At 45.7% G+C, this 25,491-nt stretch overlaps 1 pseudogene; it reads right to left on the bottom strand.

Annotated features, from left to right (window-relative positions):
* Positions 1-320: 320 nt before the first annotated feature.
* Positions 321-25,452, bottom strand: LOC141094257 (uncharacterized; annotated as a pseudogene).
* Positions 25,453-25,491: the final 39 nt, after the last annotated feature.

Consider the following 25,491-nt stretch of genomic DNA (forward strand, 5'->3'; position numbering starts at 1 on the left):
TTAATATTAAACAGTCTCCTGATGAGTCACTTTTGGTGAGGCCGATAAAACCTGTAGAAATGAGAGGCTTGAAGAGTGTGTATACATCACCTCACCCTAAATACTGAAATGTAGGGTACAATTTTTTCTCTTAGTCACCTTCTGACTAATCTTCAGGGGGTGAATTATGGGTATAGTTTTACATTTGGAATTAATAAAGTTTAAGTTTTATTCTTTTGTCAGCAAACATGAGGAATGACTATAGACAACCCCTTTAAGAAGATCCAATTTTGGTTAAAACAATTCCAACAGTATGAATATAAAAAAGGATTCTCCCCATGTGACATCTCTGATGTTTACTAACAGTCGATTTCCAAGTAAAATCTTTCTCATATTAAGAAAATGAAAAAGGCTTCTCCTCTGTGTGACTGCTCTGATGTCTAACAAGAAGCGCTTTCCAGTTAAAACATTTCCCACATTCTGAACATGAAAAAGGTTTCTCACCTGTGTGACTGCTCTGATGTCTAACAAGAAGCGCTTTCCAGTTAAAACATTTCCCACATTCTGAACATGAAAAAGGTTTCTCCCCTGTGTGAGCTGCTCTCTGGTGGGTAACAAGAGCCGATTTCCAGTTAAAACATTTCTCACATTATGAACAGGAAAAAGGCTTCTCCCTTGTGTGGATTCTCTGATGCTTAACACAATCTGATTTATTGTTAAAACATTTCCCACATTCTGAACATGAAAAAGGCTTCTCCCCTGTGTGGATTCTCTGATGCTTAACACAATCTGATTTATTGTTAAAACATTTCCCACATTCTGAACATGAATATGGCTTCTCCCCTGTGTGGGTTCTCTGATGTCTAACAAGATGTGCTTTCCGGATGAAACATTTCCCACATTCTGAACAGGGAAAAGGCTTCTCCTCTATGTGGGTTCTCTGGTGGTTAACAAGTTGTGATTTCTCTGTAAAACATTTCACACATTCTGAACAGGAAAAAGGCTTCTCCCCTGTGTGGGTTCTCTGGTGGTTAACAAGATGTTTCTTCTCTGAAAAACATTTCCCACATGCTGAACATGAAAAAGGTTTCTCCCCTGTGTGAGTTCTCTGGTGTTTAACACAATCTGATGTATTGTTAAAACATTTCCCACATTCTAAACATGAAAAAGGTTTTTCCCCTGTGTGAGTTCTCTGGTGCTTAACACAATCTGATTTACTGTTAAAACACTTCCCACATTCTGAACATGCAAAAGGTTTTGCTCCTGTGTGAATTCTCTGGTGAGTAACAAGCTCTGATTTCTGTTTAAAACATTTCCCACATTCTGAACATAAAAAAGGCTTCTCCCCTGTGTGAGCTCTTTGGTGTATAACAAGATACCATTTCTGGGTAAAACATTTCCCACATTCTGAACATAAAAAAGGCTTCTCCCCTGTGTGAATTCTCTGGTGAGTAACAAATTGTGATTTCCGTGTAAAATATTTCCCACATTCTGAACATGAAAATGACTTATTTGCTTTAGGAGCAGTTTGTTTTTTAATGCCTCTTTTTTTACTTCGAATTTCCTTTGTAGTCAGTAATGAATGAGAAGATGGGACCTGCTTCATAGGATCAGATGACAGATCTTTGCTGTGAATGGATGATGGTATATCTGGAGTAATAGCATTCACTTCAGTTGTATCTTGTAGGATCTCACGATCATCAGATTTAAAAATTGAAGATGTCAGCTGTCCCTCTGTTCTCCTGGTACAGTCATCTGCTAAGTTAAAAATTTTTTTTAATTTTTTAATAAAATATCCTTGAGTTTCAAATTTTTGAACATTTCTACTTAACAGGCCATAAAAATGGCAAGCTGTGTAAAACTAATTATTTACCAAGACAATGACAGTTCATAGTCTAATATAAAACCTTGTTATATGAACCAGTAGTGCGTGGTATTCAACTATTTGCTCATTCTACCTCCCAAATATCGAATAAAAAGAAACCAATCAATGTTATGTAGGTGAAAATAACACCAATTCTCATCTCACAAAAAACAAGTCCCCACTCAGGTGCATCATCTGTCAATGGAAAAACAGAGCTTCACACACTATTAGTGGCTCAAAAAGCAACAAGGTTTCCGTAAACCAATCCAGCAAAATCCACTCTCACTTCTGAGTCTTGCAGTGTGCTCAAACATTAAGGATCCCTGTATTTAGCAATATTATAGTGAGAAGAACCCACTTAATTTACAGTGTGTGTCTCCTGGAGCACAATCTGGGCACTATGTGTGGGGTAATAAACTGGCAAAATGTGTAATTTTCACTCTCCAACATCCACTGCGTGTTAATTTCCGGAAAGTGGCTGTGGAGTCAAAATATTGCTTCCTGCTATAGATTATAAGCCTCAGTGAATTAATTTATATAATGGAATCACTTTATGGGGATTTCGACTGTTCTGGTTTTCTGTCATTTAGTTATATTAGGGCTCCTGTATAAGGTGTGTCCAAAGTCATCTGGGATCTGTTCCTGGTGTCCAGCTGGAGTAATCTGCTCCCTACTTCAGCCGATTGGAAAGTACCACACCCTACTAAAGCTCAAAGCATATTGCCGGAATCTGCCAGATACAGCGTTGTTCTCCTCTGGTTCAGTCCTCTGTGCTCAGCTCGCGGCTTGTGTATTTGTTTCCTGTTGTGACCGTGGCCCGTTTACTGACTACTCTTGTGTCTTCTGATTCTGTATTCTGTCCTTCTGGCTCTGACCCAGCTACCTGACTATTCTTCTTGCCATCTAACACCACAGAATAGCAGGTAACACCATGGTCCAAGCCTAGGGGTCCCAGTGTAAGTCCAGATCCATGTAAGGGTGTTAAAGGGTGATGAGCAAGAGATATGGAAAGCAGAGAAGATAGTACCAAGCATGTTCATGGTGGACATCTTTTGAGCTGCCAGGTGACCACGAACAGTGCTCCCAATACATTGTGTCTGCAAACTATTCCAGCTAGATCTGCATTCAAATAGCTAAATGGCGCTCCTTCCCTTCTGAACACCGCCATGTGCCCAGACAGTAGTGTACAATCGTATATAGGGTATTGTGTGAAGCTGGAAAATAATTTGTAAGATCCATTTGTTTTCTATTATCCTTTGTAAATAATTTAAAAATTATCAGCAAATAAAGTGACACACGTCAGATTTTAAAAATGGGGCCTGATTAGGAACACAAAACTGGCTGCAGGAAGAGGATAAATCAGAGTATTTTGGACACTTAACTACTGTAGTTGAAAACTGTGACTATAGACAATAACATCTACTGAAATGATCAAACGCAACAGTCTTCATCAGTAATAAATGAGTAACTAGTGGTCAGGAAACATGAATAAGTCCTGAAAGTCTATGTACACTTCCAGAGCTTGTGCTGCCCCTCTCCCATTACATTTGCGTTGTCCAGGCACATACAGTCATATGTAAAAGTTTGGGCACCCCTATTAATGTTAACCTTTTTTCTTTATAACAATTTTGGTTTTTGCAACAGGTATTTCAGTTTCATATATCTATTAACTAATGGACTCAGTTATATTTCTGGATTCAAATGAGGTTTATTGTACTAACAGAAAATGTGCAATCTGCATTTAAACAAAATTTGACCGGTGCAAAAGTATGGGCACCCTTATCATTTTCTTGATTTGAACCCTCCTAACTACTTTTTACTGACTTCCTGAAGCACTAAATTGGTTTTGTAACCTCATTGAGCTTTGAACGTCATAGCCAGGTGTATCAAATCATGAGAAAAGGTATTTAAGGTGGCCACTTGCAAGTAGTTCTCCTATTTGATTCTCCTATGAAGAGTGGCATCATGGGCTCCTCAAAACAACTCTCAAATGATCTGAAAACAAAGATTATTCAACATAACTTTTCAGGGGAAGGATACAAAAAGTTGTCTCAGAGATTTAACCTGTCAGTTTCCACTGTGAGGAACATAGTAAGGAAATGGAAGAACACAGGTACAGTTCTTGTTAAGCCCAGAAGTGGCAGGCCAAGAAAAATATCTGAAAGGCAGAGAAGAAGAATGGTGAGAACAGTCAAGGACAATCCACAGACCACCTCCAAAGACCTGCAGCATCATCTTGCTGCAGATGGTGTCACTGTGCATCGGTCAACAATACAGCGCATTTATAACGCCTTTTTGTATGACCAAACAACTCAATCTTTGTTTCATCAGTCCACATGGCCTTCTTCCAAAATGTAACTGGCTTGTCCAAATGTGCTTTTGCATACCTCAGGCGACTCTGTTTGTGGCGTGCTTGCAGAAACGGCTTCTTTCGCATCACTCTCCCATACAGCTTCTCCTTGTGCAAAGTGCGCTGTATTGTTGACCGATGCACAGTGACACCATCTGCAGCAAGATGATGCTGCAGGTCTTTGGAGGTGGTCTGTGGATTGTCCTTGGCTGTTCTCACCATTCTTCTTCTCTGCCTTTCTGATATTTTTCTTGGCCTGCCACTTCTGGGCTTAACAAGAACTGTACCTGTGTTCTTCAATTTCCTTACTATGTTCCTCACAGTGGAAACTTACAGGTTAAATCTCTGAGACAACTTTTTGTATCCTTCCCCTGAAAAGCTATGTTGAATAATCTTTGTTTTCAGATCATTTGAGAGTTGTTTTGAGGAGCCCATGATGCCACTCTTCATAGGAGAATCAAATAGGAGAACTACTTGCAAGTGGCCACCTTAAATATCTTTTCTCATGATTTGATACACCTGGCTATGAAGTTCAAAGCTCAATGAGGTTACAAAACCAATTTAGTGCTTCAGGAAGTCAGTAAAAAGTAGTTAGGAGTGTTCAAATCAAGAAAATGATAAGGGTGCCCATACTTTTGCACCGGTCAAATTTTGTTTAAATGCAGATTGCACATTTTCTGTTAGTACAATAAACCTCATTTGAATCCAGAAATATAACTGAGCCCATCAGTTATTAGATATATGAAACTGAAATAGCTGTTGCAAAAACCAAAATTGTTATAAAGAAAAAAGGTTAACATTAATAGGGGTGCCCAAACTTTTACATATGACTGTAGCTGCAGTTCTCTCTGCATGCATCTAATTCTATCCCACTCTTTCCCTCTCCCTCGGGAATGTGGTTTGTGATCAGGTAATTCAGCCTTTGTTTAAAAGAACATGGATCTTTATCTTGTCTCTTACGTAACATCTTTTATATTTTAGTAAATACTGCCTATCTTTTCTGAAGTAAATCTATTAACATTTACTAGTTTTGTGTTTCCTTGCTCTATGAATGAACCGCCACGTCCTCTGCGCTAAAAACTATGCTACCTTATGGGCTGGTTCCTGACCAAATATTGGTTTTAATATAGAACGAGGAGCTGGTGGCAGCAAAGTGTTCTGGGGTTTTGGGAGACCCTGGCAGTGACGGGACGGAGGTTTATATGTGTATTTCCTGCTTGAGACTGGGGATATACATAATGCCCTCACTGCAGAGTGCCCATTAGCCAGTAAACGGCAAGGTAGCCGCTCTGACAACTACTTATCCTAGGTGTAGTTCCCTGACTGACCTGAGGGCAAAGGAGGCACCGGTGAGCTGCAAGTTCCTAACCGGAACTGGAAGGTGGGATATAATAAATCCCTGACCACTGGGGCAATCTCATATCTCGTAATCCTGACACTAGTTGTGAAACCTCTCTGATGTAATTAGCGTATGTGTCTCGGTGACTTCACAATCTAAACTATTGTAAGCTCCAATATTTTCTGTCAGATGAGTTTCAAGAAGAAATATTAGGCATTTAATTGAGAATTGTGTATAATAGTGAAGAGCTGAGATGTCTTAAAGTGAACCTGTCAGCAGGATTGTGCACAGTAACCTACAGACACTGTCAGGCGGCGCCGTTATACTGATTACAGTGATACCTGGTGATGAAACCCGTCTTGTGGTTGTTGTTTAATCTGTGTTTGTAGTTTTCAGTTAATGATGTTCTCATGCTTCGGGGTGGGCCTGTGGGCGGGGATTTATGTGGTGCTCTGATTACATATGCATCTGTATTGGCTTATGACAGGTCACTGATCCCTCACTGACCTGCTCCCCATTTTTACATAATGCATATAATAGTGTTGATATTATCGTTTAGAAAAAAAATTACTTTCAGCAAAAAGTCACAGAGATAGATGCTACTGGACAGAAGCCGCTGGTGTCATTTTGCTGGATGTAAAAAAATTTTTTCTAAGCCTCTCAGCAGCCACAATATTATAGTCATTATCAAGAAAAAGATCAACACTATTATATGCATTATGTAAAAATGGGGGCAGGTCACTGAGGGATCAGTAACCTGTTATAAGCCAATACAGATGCATATGTAATCAGAGCACCACATAAAGCCCCGCCCCGAAGCACGAGAATCTCATTAACTGAAAACTACAAATACAGATTAAACAACAACCACAAGATGGATTTCATCACCAGGTATCATTGTAATCAGTATAATGGCGCCGACCTGACACTGTCTGTAGGTTACTGTGCACAATCCTGCTGACAGATTTATTTAAAATTTAGATCTTAGGCATTTGGAAGAGGTGTAGAGCTTTTTTTAAGACGATCAGGGAGTTACAGACTCACATAAGTGACGCAGGACAATCCCACCAGAAACTATCATACAGAATGAACAGTTAAAAAAAGACAGAATAAAAAAATAGGTTATGTCCCCAACAACTACGTATGTATGAGGGGAGAACTCCAACAGTAAACCGGAGTTGCATTCATTAATGGTGTGATATACAATGCAGGCTGTCAGCTCATGTAGCCCCTCCCCCCCCTCCTCTCTTCGCCCATGGCTCACTCATACACTGACCAGTGCCCCCCTGCCTGGGCTAGCTCTGAAACCTTAAACCAACTTCCTCTCGAAGAGCAGGGGGAAGGGATCCCTTTGTTCGGAAAAACACAGGCTGTATGCCGGTATATGGGAAACCTAAAAATAAGTCATATTACGAAAACCATACCCAGCAGAGATATAACAATCATATTTTTGTGATCTGCGCGATCCCGGCGTCCTTACGGCGCCTGTGGCGTAGTTCTCAGACTTACAGAACCTGAAATATGGGTTCCTTCTAAACGGTGTATCAGAACTACTGCATATTTGGTCTTGAATCATTGTACTCAACAAATCACAACCAATTATGCCCTATATGTGTCTGTGCGGGCTGCCCCAACGGAGTTATGATTAGTATAAGTTTTCTAGTGTAATTCTACATCCAAAAGGGAGAGGTGGGATTAACCCAGCATGCATCTCTCCGTGATGTCACATAGCAAGTATATAAAGCATTCCCTGGACAAAACCAGAGCAGAACAGCTGCAGAGTCCATGCTGACAAGAACTCCAGATGAGTGGAGATGTGTGGCTCCTCCCCCCTTAAAGCCGCATGGTCTGCCTAAGGAACAATATGGAACTGTGAGTGTAATCTCTTTGTTTTCTCCACTTTTATTTTATACCTGTACTGTACATATTTTATGTCTCAATTTTATAGCAACTTTTATCTGTAATCAGTCCTCTTTCGGAAAATAAATGATATAATTATTTAGATCTGTCTCCATGCTCTAAGAATCGAACTATACGCCTTTGATAGATAATCGCTACTAATTCAAGGGGTTTGCCACGGACCCTCTTAATTTAACACTGTGAATTAAGTAACCGTGACTGGTGGCAGCGCGTTGTGTACGGCTATTGCGGCTTGCTGGCAGTTTAGAAGGGTCTTATATATTGCTGAATGAGGGGCTGCGGCCACAGCATTGATAATTCCCTTACTGCAGAAGCCTGATTGCCGGTTCACAACAGGCAGCCCGTCCGGCGACTAATTATCCTAGGTGCAGTTCCCTGACTGACCTGAGGGTAAGGGGGGCGCCGGAGAGCTGCGAGTTCCAAAGTGGAACTGAGAAAGTGGGATATACATAAATCCCCGCAGTTCTTGGAAGATTGATAGCAGTGGTGGGGCATCCAAATTAAACTCCCCCTGCGGCAAATTGTAGAGCGAGATTAGCTTGCTGGATATTTTTGTCACATGGTGCCAGTGGTGGGATAACTAAGCTAAACCCCAACGGTGCCTGTGATAGCCGTGTGCCGGCATTGTGTCTCGTCCCTCCGTCCGCTGATACACCCGTGTCAGTGGTGGGACTGTGACATAGTGGTGACACAGGGTCCGCTGTCCGTCGCGTTTTGGTGGCAGCGGGACCCCCGTTAGTCGCCTCCGTATTTGGACGAACGGCGGTGGGCTGTTCGTCACATATTGGTGGCAGAGCGGTGGGATAATCCTAGAGCATTAGTGATTTGGTTTGAGCAATCATTCCTCTCACTAAAAACCTGCACGGTTCCTGCGGGAATCCTGCATCATAGGTTTTGGAGAACAGACTCAGTGGTTACTAGTCCTGAGACATTAGTGTGTACTTGCAAGTATCCCCCCTCCCGTTTCTTCGTTTTTCTTTTTCTATCTTTTATTTGGCAACCATGGCGGCAAAAGGAGAACCCTGGTACAAACGGCAGACAAAGGAAGTTCTTGCTGGGTTATGCACGTACCGAGGCATAGACGCCGCAGGCGGAACCAAAGATCAAATGATCGCGGCTCTAGTGCAGCTGGACAACGACCAGAATCCAGCGAGCGCAGAAGTTGGCCCAAGTGGCAATGGGGCTGCAGCAGAGGCTCCACTCCTGAGCGCTGGCCCCACATTCAACCAGAATGGGGTGGACCCCTATCTGCAAATGGCCTTGGACGAACTCCCCGCCGAAGACAGTGATGGGCGGGTGAGGCTGATCCAGCAATATCGGCAGGAGGCCCAAGCCGAACGTGAGCGCCAAGCTGAGGCTGAGAGGGCCGAGCGTCAAGCCCAGGCTGAGAGAGCTGAGCGCCGAGCAGAGGCTGAGAGAGCCGAGCGCCAGGCGCAGAGGGCCCATGAACTGGAGGTACTCCAGCGGGGTGGGAATGCCCCCACAGCCCGAAGCGGTGAGCCCAGCAGCATCCAGACTCCTAAACCCCGGCCAGAGCATTTTCCCGTGATGGAAAAGGACGGGGACTTGGACACGTTCCTGCGAGCCTTTGAGAAAGCCTGCAGACAGTACCAGCTGCCTAGAGACCAATGGGCAAGGTACTTGACCCCAGGGCTAAAAGGCAAAGCCCTGGAGGCATTTGCTTCTCTTCCGCCAGAAGCCGATGACGACTATGACGCCATAAAGCAGGCGCCGATCGCCAAATACCGGCTGACACCTGAGGTATACCGAAAGAAGTTCCGGCACCTCCAACGTGGCCCACACGATAGCTACAGTGATGTGGTGCAAGGACTCAGGACCCACTTTGACCAGTGGATCCATGGACTGTCCGTTGAAACCTTTGAGCAGCTACGGGACCTGATGATCAAAGACCAGTTCCTGCATCTCTGCCCAGCTGAGGTCCGACAGTTCATCCTGGACCGCGAACCAACGAATGCGGACAAAGCGGCGCAGATCGCCGACAACCATGAGGCCAACAGGAAGCCAGAGACGCGGAGGACAGTCACCACCAGCTGGAGAGGGCGTAAGCCTGCAGCCAACCCCAGTGCCCCAGCTAGCCGTCCCTCCGGAGGCCCTGTCCCTGTTGCCAACAACAGGCCGGCTACTGACAATCTCCTGTGTCACCACTGCCAGCGGCCTGGTCACTTCTTTTACGCCTGTCCGAATAGGCCGAAGAACCCCCCAGCCAAGGCCCCGGGGCCCAACGCCTCTGTTCTTTTGGTGGGAGGTGTGGTTGGGAGGGCTGACGACAACGTTCAACCTGTTCAGGTGGGGGCCCGTCTTGCTACAGGCCTCAAGGACACCGGGGCTGAACGAACCCTCATCCGTCCTGGACTGGCGGCCCCTGAAGAGTTTGTTGAGGGGAAAACCCTGACTGTCACCGGGATTGGAGGCACCCGTTGTCCCTTGCCAGTGGCCCGGGTTTTTCTTGATTGGGGTGCCGGGAGCGGGTTGAGGGAGGTGGGAGTGTCTGAAAACCTGCCCACTGATGTTTTATTGGGGACTGACTTGGGGCGGATGGTTGCATACTAGGTCCCTGACACCCTTCCCCAAACTGATAATAAGGGTAACGTTAACCCTGATGATGATGATGATGGGAAACTGAATGTGTTACCTGCTAATGCCTTGATGAGTATTGATGCAACTAACAACCATTCTTTCCCCAGGTATGATGCTGATGCTGATGTGAATGTGCCAAAGCAAACTGATAACCATTCTTCTCCTAGGAAGGATGATGATGATGTTGATGTATCTGTGCCGACTGAACCCGTTAACCCTTTCTTTGAAGCGGTAGATGTGTCCACAGGTACCGAAGTGCTCAGCCCCGTCACTCTGCGGAGTGAGACGGCTGAGGAACCCCTGGCAGGAGTAAGCAACGGTGCTCAAGGAAATGGGGAGGTGCATGGGGACCATGAGGAAGGTAATGCCATGCAGCTGACCAGTGCCACCGAGGAAGGTAACTGGCCCATAAGTAGCACTGCTCCTGAAGTGTTGCGGGTGGATGGGGAGGTAGAGCCCAGGGCAGCACCGGCTGGTGGGTCTGTAGAAATCCCCAAGGAGACAGCATAAATAGCAGCTGTCACACACAGTCAGAGTGCCCAGATCGCAGGTAACGCACTGTCTTCTGGACCCTCTGCTGCTACAGGAGACTGAACCAGGTGAACCCAGAGCCGGTTCCAGAGGGTCCCAGTAAAGAGGGGACCCTGACGTCACTTCTGGCAGCCTCTAGCATGGAGTTCCAGGCTGCTCTGCACTCAGATGCCAGCCTGGAGAAATTGAGAGGTCTCGCCGAGACGCCCACCTCCGAGTCTGATAAGGAGAGGGTGTTCTGGGAACGAGGAAGGTTGTACCGGGAGACAGTACCCGGAGATCCTAAAAAGGAGTGGTTGAGGGAAAGACAGCTGGTCGTCCCCTATCAGTTCAGAACTGAGTTGTTGCGGATTGCCCATGAGATTCCACTCCCTGGACACTTGGGGATCAGCAAAACAAAGGCACGGCTGTCTCAACACTTCTATTGGCCCAAGATGGGGACAGATGTAACACACTACTGCCGCTCCTGTGCCACCTGTCAAAAAGTGGGTAAGGCGGGGCCTGCAGAGCCTTTCCAGAGAATCGCGGTGGACATCGTAGGCCCGCTGGCCGTCCCCAGCAGCTCCGGAAAGCGCTACATTCTCACCGTGGTAGACTACGCTACCCGGTACCCAGAGGCACTAGCTCTGTCTTTAACCAGGGCAGATAAGGTGGCTGACGCACTGGTGACCATCTTTTCAAGAGTAGGATTTCCCAGGGAGATGCTTACCGATCAAGGGCCCCAATTCATGTCTCGCCTAATGGAGGCTCTCTGTGAGAAAATGCAGGTGACGCACCTGGTATCGAGTGCGTATCACCCACAGACTAATGGTTTGTGTGAACGCTTCAACGGTACCTTCAAACAGATGCTCCGCATACTGGTTGAGACCCAAGGGCGCGACTGGGAGCGGTACCTCCCACACCTGCTGTTCGCTTACAGAGAAGTTCCGCAGGCCTCGACCGGGTTCTCCCCCTTCGAGCTCCTGTATGGCAGGCGAGTCCGGGGACCCCTTGGGTTGATAAGAGAATCCTGGGAAGATGAGCCAAACCCCACAGAAGTGTCCATCGTGGATTATGTCATGCGCTTCCGTGACAAGATGCAGACCTTGACGCAGTTGGTGCATGACAACATGACGCAGGCTCAGGCTGACCAGAAGCGCTGGTACGACCAGAACGCCCGGGAGCGGACCTACCAGGTGGGTCAAAAGGTGTGGGTGCTGGTCCCTGTGCCAACGGATAAGCTTCAGGCAGCCTGGGAAGGCCCATACGTCGTCCACCAACAGCTCAACCCGGTCACCTACGTGGTCACGCTTGACCATGCTCGGGGTAGGCGCAAGGCCTTTCACGTCAACATGCTGAAGGCGCACTACGAACGTGGAGCTTGCGTCCTACCGGTCTGCAATCTGCCAGAGGATGGGAAGGAAGATTCCCTCCTGGACATGCTGGCCCAGGCCAAGGCCAATGGGTCCATTGAGGACATGGAGATAAGTGGTTCGCTCACCGTGTCCCAGCGGTTGCAGTTGATGGCCACCCTGGAACTCTTCCGGCCCGTGTTCACCAACCAACCGGGGAGGACGGAGTTAGCGGTTCATGAGGTGGACACCGGGAATCACGCCCCATTACGGCGAACACCTTATCGGATCTCTGAAACGGTGCAACAAGTCATGCGCCAAGAGATCGATGAGATGTTAAGGCTGGGGGTGATTCGACGGTCAAAAAGCGCGTGGGCTTCACCTGTAGTCCTCGTGCCTAAAAAAGGATCGAACCACCCGGTTCTGCGTGGACTACAGGGGGCTCAACGCCATCACAACCTCTGATGCCCATCCAATGCCGCGCATCGATGATCTGCTCGAGCGGTTGACAAACGCCAACTACATATCCATCATGGATTTGAGTCGGGGATACTGGCAGATTCCCCTGAGCCCTGAGGCGCAGGAGAAATCCGCCTTTATCACCCCCTTTGGACTGTACGAGTCCACGGTCATGCCCTTCGGCATGAAGAATGCCCCTGCCACTTTCCAGCGGATGGTCAACCACCTGCTTCGGGGACTGGAGGAGTACGCGGTGGCGTACTTAGACGATATTGCCGTCTTCAGTTCCACCGGGGAGGAACACCTTCAGCACCTCCAGGAGGTGCTCAAGCGTCTTCACCAGGCAGGCCTGACCATCAAGCCGGGGAAGTGCCAGATAGGCATGCGCAAGGTCCACTACCTGGGGCACCAGGTAGGCGGGGGTTCCATGAGTCCGGAGCCAGAAAAAGTGAACGCAATCGTGTCCTGGCCCACCCCCAGGACCAAGAAACAGGTGAAGTCCTTCTTGGGCACTGCAGGGTACTATAGGCGGTTCGTACAGGACTATAGCGCCCTTGCCAAACCCTTGACTGACCTCACCAAGCAGAGGCTACCCCAAACAGTCAACTGGACAGATGACTGTGAGGCGGCTTTCCAAGCTTTGAAAGCAGCCCTGTGCAACTCTCCAGTGTTGAGAGCAGTCGACAGCAGTCGCCCGTTTCTGGTACAGACCGAAGCCAGCGAGTTTGGCCTCGGTGCTGTGCTTAGCCAGGTCGACTCGGGGGACCAAGAGCACCCCGTGTTGTATCTGAGCCGGAAACTTTTGCCGAGGGAAGTGGCATACTCGACCATCGAGAAGGAGTGTCTGGCCATGGTGTGGGCACTGCAGCGTTTGCAGCCCTACCTGTACGGGCGCGCCTTCACGGTGGTAACTGACCACAACCCTCTGAGCTGGTTGCACACAGTGTCCGGAACCAATGGAAGATTGCTCCGCTGGAGCCTTGCCCTTCAACAGTACGACTTTACTGTAAAACACAGGAAGGGCAGTGAAAACGGCAATGCCGATGGGTTGGCCCGCCGGGGCGAACCCGCGGAGGTGCGCATGGCCGATTACCGAGAGGTAATGCCTCCTTAGCGCCCTCTTAAGGGGGGAGGTGTGATATACAATGCAGGCTGTCAGCTCATGCAGCCCCTTCCCCCCCCTCCTCTCTTCGCCCATGGCTCACTCACACACTGACCAGTGCCCCCCTGCCTGGGCTAGCTCTGAAACCTTAAACCAACTTCCTCTCGAAGAGCAGGGGGAAGGGATCCCTTTGTTCGGAAAAACACAGGCTGTATGCCGGTATATGGGAAACCTAAAAATAAGTCATATTACGAAAACCATACCCAGCAGAGATATAACAATCATATTTTTGTGATCTGTGCGATCCCGGCGTCCTTACGGCGCCTGTGGCGTAGTTCTCAGACTTACAGAACCTGTAATATGGGTTCCTTCTAAACGGTGTATCAGAACTACTGCATATTTGGTCTTGAATCATTGTACTCAACAAATCACAACCAATGATGCCCTATATGTGTCTGTGCGGGCTGCCCCCACGGAGTTATAATTAGTATAAGTTTTCTAGTGTAATTCTACATCCAAAAGGGAGAGGTGGGATTAACCCAGCATGCATCTATCCGTGATGTCACATAGCAAGTCTATAAAGCATTCCCTGGACAAAACCAGAGCAGAACAGCTGCAGAGTCCATGCTGACAAGAACTCCAGATGAGTGGAGATGTGTGGCTCCTCCCCCCTTAAAGCCGCATGGTCTGCCTAAGGAACAATATGGAACTGTGAGTGTAATCTCTTTGTTTTCTCCACTTTTATTTTATACCTGTACTGTACATATTTTATGTCTCAATTTTATAGCAACTTTTATCTGTAATCACTGTCCTCTTTCGGAAAATAAATGATATAATTATTTAGATCTGTCTCCATGCTCTAAGAATCGAACTATACGCCTTTGATAGATAATCGCTACTAATTCAAGGGGTTTGCCACGGACCCTCTTAATTTAACACTGTGAATTAAGTAACCGTGACTGGTGGCAGCGCGTTGTGTACGGCTATTGCGGCTTGCTGGCAGTTTAGAAGGGTCTTATATTGCTGAATGAGGGGCTGCGGCCACAGCATTGATAATTCCCTTACTGCAGAAGCCTGATTGCCGGTTCACAACAGGCAGCCCGTCCGGCGACTAATTATCCTAGGTGCAGTTCCCTGACTGACCTGAGGGTAAGGGGGGCGCCGGAGAGCTGCGAGTTCCAAAGTGGAACTGAGAAAGTGGGATATACATAAATCCCCGCAGTTCTTGGAAGATTGATAGCAGTGGTGGGGCATCCAAATTAAACTCCCCCTGCGGCAAATTGTAGAGCGAGATTAGCTTGCTGGATATTTTTGTCACATGGTGCCAGTGGTGGGATAACTAAGCTAAGCCCCAACGGTGCCTGTGATAGCCGTGTGCCGGCATTGTGTCTCGTCCCTCCGTCCGCTGATACACCCGTGTCAGTGGTGGGACTGTGACATAGTGGTGACACAGGGTCCGCTGTCCGTCGCGTTTTGGTGGCAGCGGGACCCCCGTTAGTCGCCTTCGCATTTGGACGAACGGCGGTGGGCTGTTCGTCACATGGTGGACCATTGGAACTACTATGAATCCTGACCAGAAGATTAGAGAAAATAATATTGCTCCCCATTTCAGGAGAGATTTTGCAGTAATCTGAATTCCTTAGAATTGAAAACATATTGCAATTTAATCCATGAATCCAGGGCTCGAGCCATGCCAACACATCTCCTACAGGCGTGAATAAATGTATATTACAGCCATCATCCACGCACAGTTTAGAGATATATCATGGCACAGGTGTAATGGTTTTCCTGTAGTTTATCACAATCCTCCTTGAAATTAGTTTTAATACAAATTCAAAAGTCAGGATAAAAGGAAACTCTGTTGTTATTGTACAGAAATTCATACTTTGCCCTCATTGCACATTTAATGTTGTTGATCATAAAAGCAAAGTTTGGCCAGAAAGACTGGACCTGGTCTTGTAGGGACCATATGAGACATTCAGCAGCACAGGAGGGAGAGAAGGGAGATTCATCCAATAAGATATCAGGGATCTAGGAAGCCAACAGCATCATTACCCTCCGCTTTCTCTTACAGACCTATCATAATACTTTTCTCCAAGTGATTTTGTAACTTGTCAGCACATTCTACACTGTCATTTGGGTTTGTAGTTTACAGATCTGGGCAGGTAACGGTCAGCATCTTCTAATCCCAGAGGGTAGGTGGATCCTCCAGGTTGTAAGTTCTATAGAAAAGGGCTTTCAATGCCCAAAGTCATTTGAACAGTTTTGGGAGGGGGAGAATGTTGTGGTCTAGAGGCAAAATGGTGATCACACGATTGTGATATGGCCGGACTACACCGATGAAGCAGCCGCAGCCGGTGACTGAGAAGAATCTGTGACTTCTCTGGATTTAGTGGTTATTACTCACCTGGGTAGTCATATGTGGGAATCTCCTCTTTACACCGCTCATCACCCCTCACATATGTCTCTGTAGTATTAATATGGGTCAGATCTTCACCCTGAAACAAATATTGTAAAAGTCACAGACAGATGGAGAAGTCCCATCTATGATCAGCTCTAATCCTGCCATCTCCACCGCTCTCATTACACAAATATAAAACATATAATACTGGTGGATAAAACAAGACTGAGCACAAGACCTTCACAGCCGTCTACACATCATAGGGGAGATCTCATGACACCTTCTCTCCATCTACCTGATGATCCTGAGGAACATTGGGATCTTCTTGTTTACAGTCCTGTGGAAGAAGAGGACGGGGACATCTCTCTGGTGTTGTCCTCTTACTGGATAGATCTGGAGGAAACACATACAGGGACTGAATTCATTCTTTACATACAGATAATTATAGGCCGTGTGTATTTAGTCCTGTCTATTACCTGGCGATGTGAGGGGCTGGGGAACCTCTATCATGACGTCCTTGTACAGATCTTTGTGTCGTTCTAAATACTCCCACTCCTCCATGGAGAAATAGACGCAGACATCCTGACACCTTATAGGAACCTGACACATACAATGATACCGTCATCCCCCGATCCCTTCATAGCGTTACTCTAAAATATCCCAGCATTCCCAGCAGTGTCACCTCTCCAGTCAGCAGCTCAGTCATCTTATAGATGAGTTCTAGGATCTTCTGGTCATTGATGTCGTCATGGATCAGGGGGTGAGGTGGAGGCCCCGTTATTGGGTTCAGGGGTCTTCCCCATTCCTCAGACACAGGGTCCTGGCAGCGCTCACTAGAGGTCTTCTTCACTACTGTGTAATCCTGGTTATGGAGAGACACATTAATAAATCTCACTACAGACATTTCCAGAGTCCTCACCTCTCCAGTTCTGTCCATCTGTTATTCCCATAGATAAGAATGATGTAATGTGACGTCATCAGAATCTCTCACCTCTCCAGTAAGCCTGAAGAGAATATCTAGGGTGAGGTGTAATATCCTCTCCGCCATCTTGCCTCTGTCCATATTCATCCTTCATGGGTAAATCAGGAAAATGTTCTTATGCAGAAGATCTTCACTGAGAGGACCCGATATTGTAGAGACCTGAATGAGAAGATGAGCCGATGTAACATCATAAAAATCCTGTGTAATAATACAATTACTGGAGATGATAAGGGAAACATATGAGATTTATTATTTTACAGTAGTTTTCTTCTTGACATCTAATAATAAAACCTATATATTTAGGCCACAGACAACAAGCAGTTTCCTCCTCGGAGTCGGCAGCTGAATACGTTCCTCATAGACTCATCTTCCATAACGCTAATTCTCGTCTCATTTACCGACACTGGAATCGGCATTAGCAATACTGCAGGAGATATTCATTACACGTGACAGGAGAAATAACTACTTCATGATGAGGACGACATCTTCATCTTCTACTACGGCTCTAGATACATATTTGTCCAGAGTCCGTCACTGACTCCATCCCCACCGGCCGTCTATATGAAGGTTTCCCGTCTTCCACGCACTGGAATCTTCTATCACAGACAGAAATTATCTGATCCCAAAGTCTCCATGTACAGTGATTTATGGGGTTTATTTCTGGCCTTAGGATTTCCTACATTACAAAAAAAAAAAATAGATACTAAAATGTTTCTAAGGCCTGTTTCACACATCAGTTTTTCAGCATCAGCCAAGATCCGCCGATTTGCAAAAAAAACGGATCCGCCATTTTTCTTGGCGGATCCATTTTTTTCCCCCATAGACTTGCATTATCGGCGGATCTTGACGGATGGTCATCCGTTGGATCCGATATTTTGCGGATTCGCCAAGATTTTGGCGTCTGCTGACATCACTTGACGGACACTGCAACGTTTTTTTCAATGTCGGATCCGCATTTTGGCTTTTCTAGGAGATTTAACCCTAAATACCGGCAGAAGATATTCTCTCTCGTCCCGCGATATCCACTTGCCCGCTCCCAGGTCCCGCGATATGCACATTCTCGACCCTGAATACCGCGATATCGCCGGTATTATTTTTTTTCCTTTTCAGGCGCGGTTCCTTTAACATTACAATATCGGCGGATCCCAGCGCACCAGCGGTCCGGTGACTCCCGTTGGTGTTTCGTCAGCCACGGATCCGTTTTCCAACATTTTGGCGGATTTCAACTGACATGAAAAACTGATGTGTGAAACAGGCCTAAAGAAAATTGGCCTCAACAATTCATGTAAAGAGAAAAAATCATAAAAAAGCAGAAGAAACATTTTATTTCTTAACACAAACAATTGTTTCAAAAAAATTAACCCTTTTGTGCACCAAAACATAGATGTACACCGCAGGGACGGCACAGGAGTGGCTGCAACAAAAACCCTGGCAGTTTAACCACTTGCTGCTGTGAAAAGCAAACATGGCATCTCAGAAGGTGGGACAGAGTTCGGCTGAATGCCCTCCGCCCCCAAGTACTCGATAGTAAGAGGCGGCCTAGTTACTACGATACTTACATGCCTAATAATAGTGTCTGGGCTTCAATGTACGAAGGACTATTAGGCCGGGCCAGAGGCAGCGTCCAATAAGTTACCTTTCATCGCCCCCATACACATTAGAGTAAAGTTACATGAAAGCACTGATTTCGGGGGTTTGGGCGACCATATAATGTGTTTGAGTGTCTCCCGACAGATGTCAGGGCAGAGGATTTGGCATCCTGAATTTCACAGGATAATCCGTTTGTTCTTCCTGTAGATAATCCTCCGCTAGAGGAGTCTGGAGGCGACTCTCTCATACAGACCACAGGAAAGCTGGAATATTTGTGTGTATGGGGGAGTCGGGAGAGATAGCCGTCTGCCAAATGACCGTTCAGCCAACACTTATCTCATGTGTATGGGGCTGTTAGTATTACACTGACAGGCAGTGATGATACACAGCACTACAGTAGTACAGGGCATCACCGCAGCCATCAGAGGCTTGTATGTTGTATGATCGCTCTGATCAGAGGGGTTTAGCTCCTTTCTGACATCTGATGTATGATTCCATCCATGTGACCTGGGCCTTATTGACCAGGTACAGAATATTACATCATCTCGATCGGCTGCGCACACAGGGGGTGAGGGGGCGATCGCCGCCCGGTGTCAGCTGATTCTCACAGCTGACACCCGGCACTAGGTGCCAGGTGTGGTGACAGACGGCTTCCGGCACTTTAATCCCCGAAATACTGCGATAGAACACTATCGCATCATTCCGGAAGCTGGCACAGGGCTTGACAGCCCCTCTGCCTTTGGATCTGATACCCGCGGCATGACGCGGGGTCCCAATCGTTGCCATGGTGACCCGATGTCGTAATGACAACATCTGGTTCAGCAGAGCGAGGAAACTTAATGATCATGCTCAATGCATAATCAGAAAGTGTCTCTGTCAGTGCAGCGCTGACAGCATCTACTATGGCATACAGATGCTGCTTCATCTGCATGCTCTAGAATTGGTCAGCTTGCAAACAATGATTGTCCCATCGTGGAACAAAGTAAAAAAGTTAGAAAAAGGTGAAATTTTTTTTTAAATAATTGTAAAAATATTAAAAAAATCAAAAATAATTATAAAAAAAAATCAATATCTATATTTATATATATAATTGCCTGTTCCGTCCAGATCCCAGAATTCCAAGCGGCGGAAGTTCACACACCGCCATATTGGGACACCTAAGTGATGGGTGTCTCAATATGGAAACTGCTGGTGGTACCAGCTTCTTGCACAGTACCACCAGTAGAACACCGTCGCACCACACACACTGTATACGCCGTACGAACCACACACACATACAGAATTCCATGCAGGTGCAGTGAATCATTCGGCTGATTCCGGCGGCAGATGCACGACGTGTCTACAGGCAGAGGAAGCCGGTCACATTAAAGGGGTTTTCCCACGCACGAAAGTTCATTTTAAAAATTGTCTGTGTCTGACCATGTACAGAACATACCACAGCTCCTGGGCAGGGGAGGAAGCAAAAGACAATACTGACATTACAGCAGGGGATCACAGAGGATTCATTTTGTGAGGTAAAATAATTCACTGACTGTTTTTAAACAATATTTTACATCACAAAATGTATCCTCTGCGATCTCCTGCTGTAATGTCAGGAAGAAGACAGCACAGTGGTGGAGAGAGAGCAGACAAGGGGGAGAGCACATGGAGTAGAGAGGTCAAGGAAGAGAGCACAGACGGGAGAAGTCAGCACATGGGGAAAGAGAGAGTGGATAGGAGGGTGATCACATGGGGGGAGATTCTCAACACTGCAACGCCTGCCCCCATCGTGACATTACCACCCCCCCTCCCGATGCGACATCATCGGGCCTCCATCTAGTATAATAGATTATATATGTAATAATATATATACACATATATATTCTATCACTAAAAAAATATTTGAATAAAAAAAAATCTAAACAGTACACATTTGTGTACGACCCGACCTATAAAACTGTCCCACTAGTTAACCCCTTTAGTGAACACCATCAAACAATAAAAAACAAGGCAAAAAACAATGCTTTATCACGATACCGCCGAACAAAAAGTGGAATAACGCGCGATCAAAAAGACATAAATTATCCATGGTACCACTGAAAACGTCATCTTGTCCTGCAAAAAACGAGCCACCACACAGCGTCATCAGCGAAGAAAAAAAAAAAAAAAAAGTTATAGCTCGCAGAATAAAGTGATGCAAAAATAATTTTTTATATAAAATTGTTTTATTGTATAAAAGCTCCAAAACATAAAAAAGACATAACTGAGGTATCGCTGTAATTGTACTGACCCGAAGAATAAAACGCTTTATCAATTTTACCACACGCGGAAGGGTATAAACGCACCCCCCAAAAGGAATTCATGAATTGCTGGTTTTTGTTCATACTGCTTCCCAAAAATCGGAATAAAAAGCGATCAAAAAATGTCACGTGCCCGAAAATGATACCAATAAAAGCGTCAACTCGTCCCGCAAAAAATAAGACCTCACATGACTCGGTGGATCATGTAGAGGATTGTACTCATGTACGGCAGGAGGAAAGCAGGAGGTGTGATCCTTTAACCCCTTCACCCCAAGGGTGGTTTGCACGTTCATGACCGGGCCAATTTTTACAATTCTGACCACTGTCCCTTTATGAGGTCATAACTCTGGAACGCTTCCATGGATCCCGGTGATTCTGACATTGTTTTCTCGTGACATATTGTACTTCATGTTAGTGGTAAAATTTCAATCAAATAACTTGCGTTTATTTGTGAAAAAAATGGAAACTTTGAATTTTTATGCCCTTAAATCACAGAGATACGGCACACAAAAAACTTGATAAGTAACATTTCCCACATGTTTACTTTACATCAGCACAATTTTGGAACCAAATTTTTTTTTGTTAGGAAGCTATAAGGGTTAAAAGTTGACCAGCGATTTCTCATTTTTGCAACACCATTTTATTTTTACGGACCACATCACATTTGAAGCCACTTTGAGGGGTCTCTATGATAGAAAATACCCAAAATTGACACCATTCTAAAAACTACACCCCTTAAGGTGCTCAAAACCACATTCAAGAAGTTTATTAACCCTTTAGGTGCGTCACAGGAATTTTTTGAATATTTAAAAAAAATAAATGAACATCTAACTTTTTTCACAAAAAAAAATACTTCAGGTTCAATTGTTTTTATTTTCCCAAGGGTAACAGGACAAATTGGACTGCAAAAGTTATTGTGCAATTTGTCCTGAGTACGCTGATACCTGATATGTGGGGGGGAACCACTGTTTCGGCGCATGGCAGAGCTCAGAAGGGAAGGAGCGCCGTTTGACTTTTTCAATGCAAAATTGGCTGGAATTCAGATTGGATGCCATGTCACGTTTGGAGAGTCCCTGATGTACCTAAACAGTGGAAACCCCCACAAGTGACCCCATTTTGGAAACTAGACCCCCCAAGGAACTTATCTAGATATGTGGTGAGAACTTTAAACCCACAAGGGCTTCACAGAAGTTTATAATGTACAGCGGTACAATTAAAAAAATCATATTTTTTCCACAAAAATGATCTTTTCACCCCCAATTCTTATTTTCCCAAGGGTAACAGGAACCTAAAAGTTATTATGCAATTTGTCCTGAGCACGCTGATACCCCACATGTGGGGGTAAACCACTATTTGGGCGCATGGCAGATCTCAGAAGGGAAGCAGCGCCATTTGACGTTTTTGGCTGGAATTTATATCTGACACCATGTCGCGTTTGGAAAGTCCCTGATGTACCAAAACAGTGGAAATCCCCCACAAATGACACCATTTTGGAAACTAGACCCCCCAAGGAACTTATCTAGTTGTGTGGTGAGCACTTTGAACCCCCAAGGGCTTCACAGAAGATAATAATGCCCGGGCATGAAAATAAAAACAATCGTATTATTTCCACAAACATGATCAATTAGTCACCAATTTATTTTCCCAAGGGTAACAGGAGAAATTGGACCCCAAAAGTTGTTGTCCAATTTGTCCTGAGTACGCTGATACCCCATATGTGGGAGAAAACTACGGTATGGGCACACGTTGGGGCTCGGAAGGGAAGTAGTGACGTTTTGGAATGCAGACTTTGATGGAATGGTCTGCGGGTGTCATGTGCGTTTGGAGAGCCCCTGATGTACCTAAACAGTGGAAACCCTCACAAGTGACCACATTTTGGACACTAGACCCCCCACAGAACTTACCTAGATGTGTGGTGAGCACTTTGAACCCCCAAGTGCTTCACAGAAGTTTATAACGCAGAGCCATGAAAATAAAAAATATCATTTTTTTCCACAAAAACGATATTTTTGCCACCAATTTTTTATTTTCCTAAGGGTAACAGGAGAAATTGGACCCCAAAAGTTGTTTTGCAATTTGTCCTGAGTATGCTGATACCCCATATGTGGGGGTAAAACACAGTTTGGGCGCATGGCAGAGCTTGGAAGGGAAGGAGCACCATTTGACTTTTTCAACTCAGAAATAGCTGGAATTGAGATCAGACGCCATGTTGCGTTTGGAGAGCACCTGATGTGCCCAAACAGTGGAAACCCCCCAATTATAACTCCAACCCTAACCCTAATCTCAGCCCTAACCCTAGCCCCAACCCTAATGGGAAAATGGAAATAAGTACATTTTCTTTTAGTTTTATTATTTTTCCCTAACTAAGGGGGTAATAACGGGGGGTTTGATTTACTATTTATGGTGGTTTTTATGTTTGGCAGCTGTCACACGCTAAAAGACGCTTTTTATTGTAAAAATAGTTTTTGCATCACCACATATTGAGAGCTATAATTTTTCCGTATTTTGACCCACCGAGTCATGTGAGGTCTTATTCTTTGCGGGACGAGTTGATGTTTTTATTGGTACCATTTTCGGGCATGAGACGTTTTTTGATCGCTTTTTATTCCGATTTTTGGGACGCAGAATGAACAAAAACCAGCGTTTCATGAATTTCTTTTGGGGGGGGTGCGTTTACACCGTTCCGCGTGCGGTAAAATTGATGAAGCGTTTTTATTCTTTGGGTCAGTACGGTTACAGTGATACCTCATTTAGGTTTTTTTTATGTTTTGTCGGTTTTATGCAATGAAAACTATTTTGTATAAAAAATAATTATTTTTGCATCGCTTTATTCTGCGAGCTATAACTTTTTTATTTTTTCGCTGATGATGCTGTGTGGCGGCTCATTTTTTGCGGGACAAGGTGACGTTTTCAGCAGTGCCATGGATATTTATATGCGTCTTTTTGATCGCGCGTTATTGCACTTTTCGTTCGTCAGTATGATAAATCATTATTTTTTGCTTTTTTTTTATTTTTTAAGGGGTTAACTAAAGGGACCGTTTTATAGGGCAGGTCGTTATGGATGCGGCGATACCAAATATGTGTACTTTAATTATTTTGATTTTTTTTATTTACAAAAAATAGATTTATTAGGGGAATATTTTTTTTTTTTTTACACTTTTTTTTTTTTAACTTTATTACATAGTCCCAGGTGGGACATCACTGTCCTGTGACAGATCAGCGATCTGTCACAGGCACTGCTGCAGACTTCCTCATGCCTGCGCTTTGCAGGCACTGAGGAAGCCAGCTCCCTGCAGGCCCCGTCGCCATCTTGGATTTGGGGGCCTGCAGGGAAAGAGCCCCCCCGCAGTAGTGCTGCACATTGCGCTGCAGTGGGGGGCTCAGGGAAGCACGGAGGGAGCCCTCTCCCTGCCGATGCTTCCCTTTAACCCCCGGTACACCGCTATCATGTTTGATCGTGGTGTGCAAGGGGTTAACGTGTCGACACGTTGTGCCGGGTGTCAGCTGTGATAGTTAGCTGACACCCGGCCGCCGCTGATCGCTGAGACGTACTATCCTGCGGGATAGTACGTCTGTTGTCAGGAAGGGGTTAAAAAGTCTGTGCGGTTTTATTTGCTTCATAAACCCATGGAGGCTATTGAAGCATGCCAAACGTAAAAAAGAGTTTATAAAAATATATATATAAAAAATATGGAAGTAGAAATCACCCCCCTTTCAAAATAAAACAATAAAAATAAAATCCCACATACACATATTAGGTGTCGCCGCGTTCACAATCGCCTGATCCATCAATAGAAAAAAGCATTAACCCGATCGCTAAACGGCGTAATGAGAAAAAAAGGCAAGACGCCAGAATTACGGTTTTTTTTGTTGCGGTGACATTGCATTAAAACGCAATAACGGGCGATCGAAATAACGTATCAGCCCCAAAGTGGCATCATTAAAAACAACAGCCTGGCGAGGAAAAAATAAGCCCTCACCCGGCCCCAGATCACGAAAAATGGAGACGCTACGGGTCTCGGAAAATGGCGCAATTTCTGTAGCAAACTTTTTTTTCACCACTTAGATAAAATAGAACCCAGACGTGTTTGGTGTCTATGAGCTCGTAATGACCTGGAGAATCATGATGGCAGATTTAGCATCTAGTGAACCGAGCAAAGAAGCCAAAGGAAAAACACGTGTGGGATTGCACTTTTTTTGCAATTTCACCACACATGGAATTTATTTCCCGTTTTCCAGTACACGACATGGTAAAACCAATGGTGTCGTTCAAAAGTACAACTCGTCCCGCAAAAAATAAGCAATCACACGGCCATATTGGCGGAAAACTAAAAACGTTATGGCTCTGGGAACAAGGAGAGGAAAAAACGAAAATGAAATTCCCTCCGGGGGTTAATCCTATTTGGCGCCAGAGAAGGAATGATGGCCGCCTGCAGGGGACAGGTGAGGGGAGAATTGTTACAGCGGCCGGGACACAGGGGAGAGAGGAACCGCGACCACAGCACTGACCGCAGTCACAGGGGTGAGGAGACTGTGTACAGCGCGGCGGAGCATGGAGGCGACATAGGAGGAGGAGGACAATGTACAGACCTCCACCCGCAGAGCCGCGCACCGGGACAACACGACGAGGAGGAATCCACGGCGGAGGGAGGAGCTTCCTGTGACATGATGACGTCACGGAAGTGGCGGGGCCTAGCGGTGTCCTCTGTCTAGGAAGAGTGTCAGGGGAGGTGCAGTCTCTGAGAGCTGCAGCTGCTGATTGGCTA

The sequence above is a fragment of the Dendrobates tinctorius genome, unplaced genomic scaffold (genome assembly GCF_039654945.1).
Source record: "Dendrobates tinctorius isolate UK_male_01 unplaced genomic scaffold, ASM3965494v1 ptg000063l, whole genome shotgun sequence".
NCBI lineage: Eukaryota > Metazoa > Chordata > Amphibia > Anura > Dendrobatidae > Dendrobates > Dendrobates tinctorius.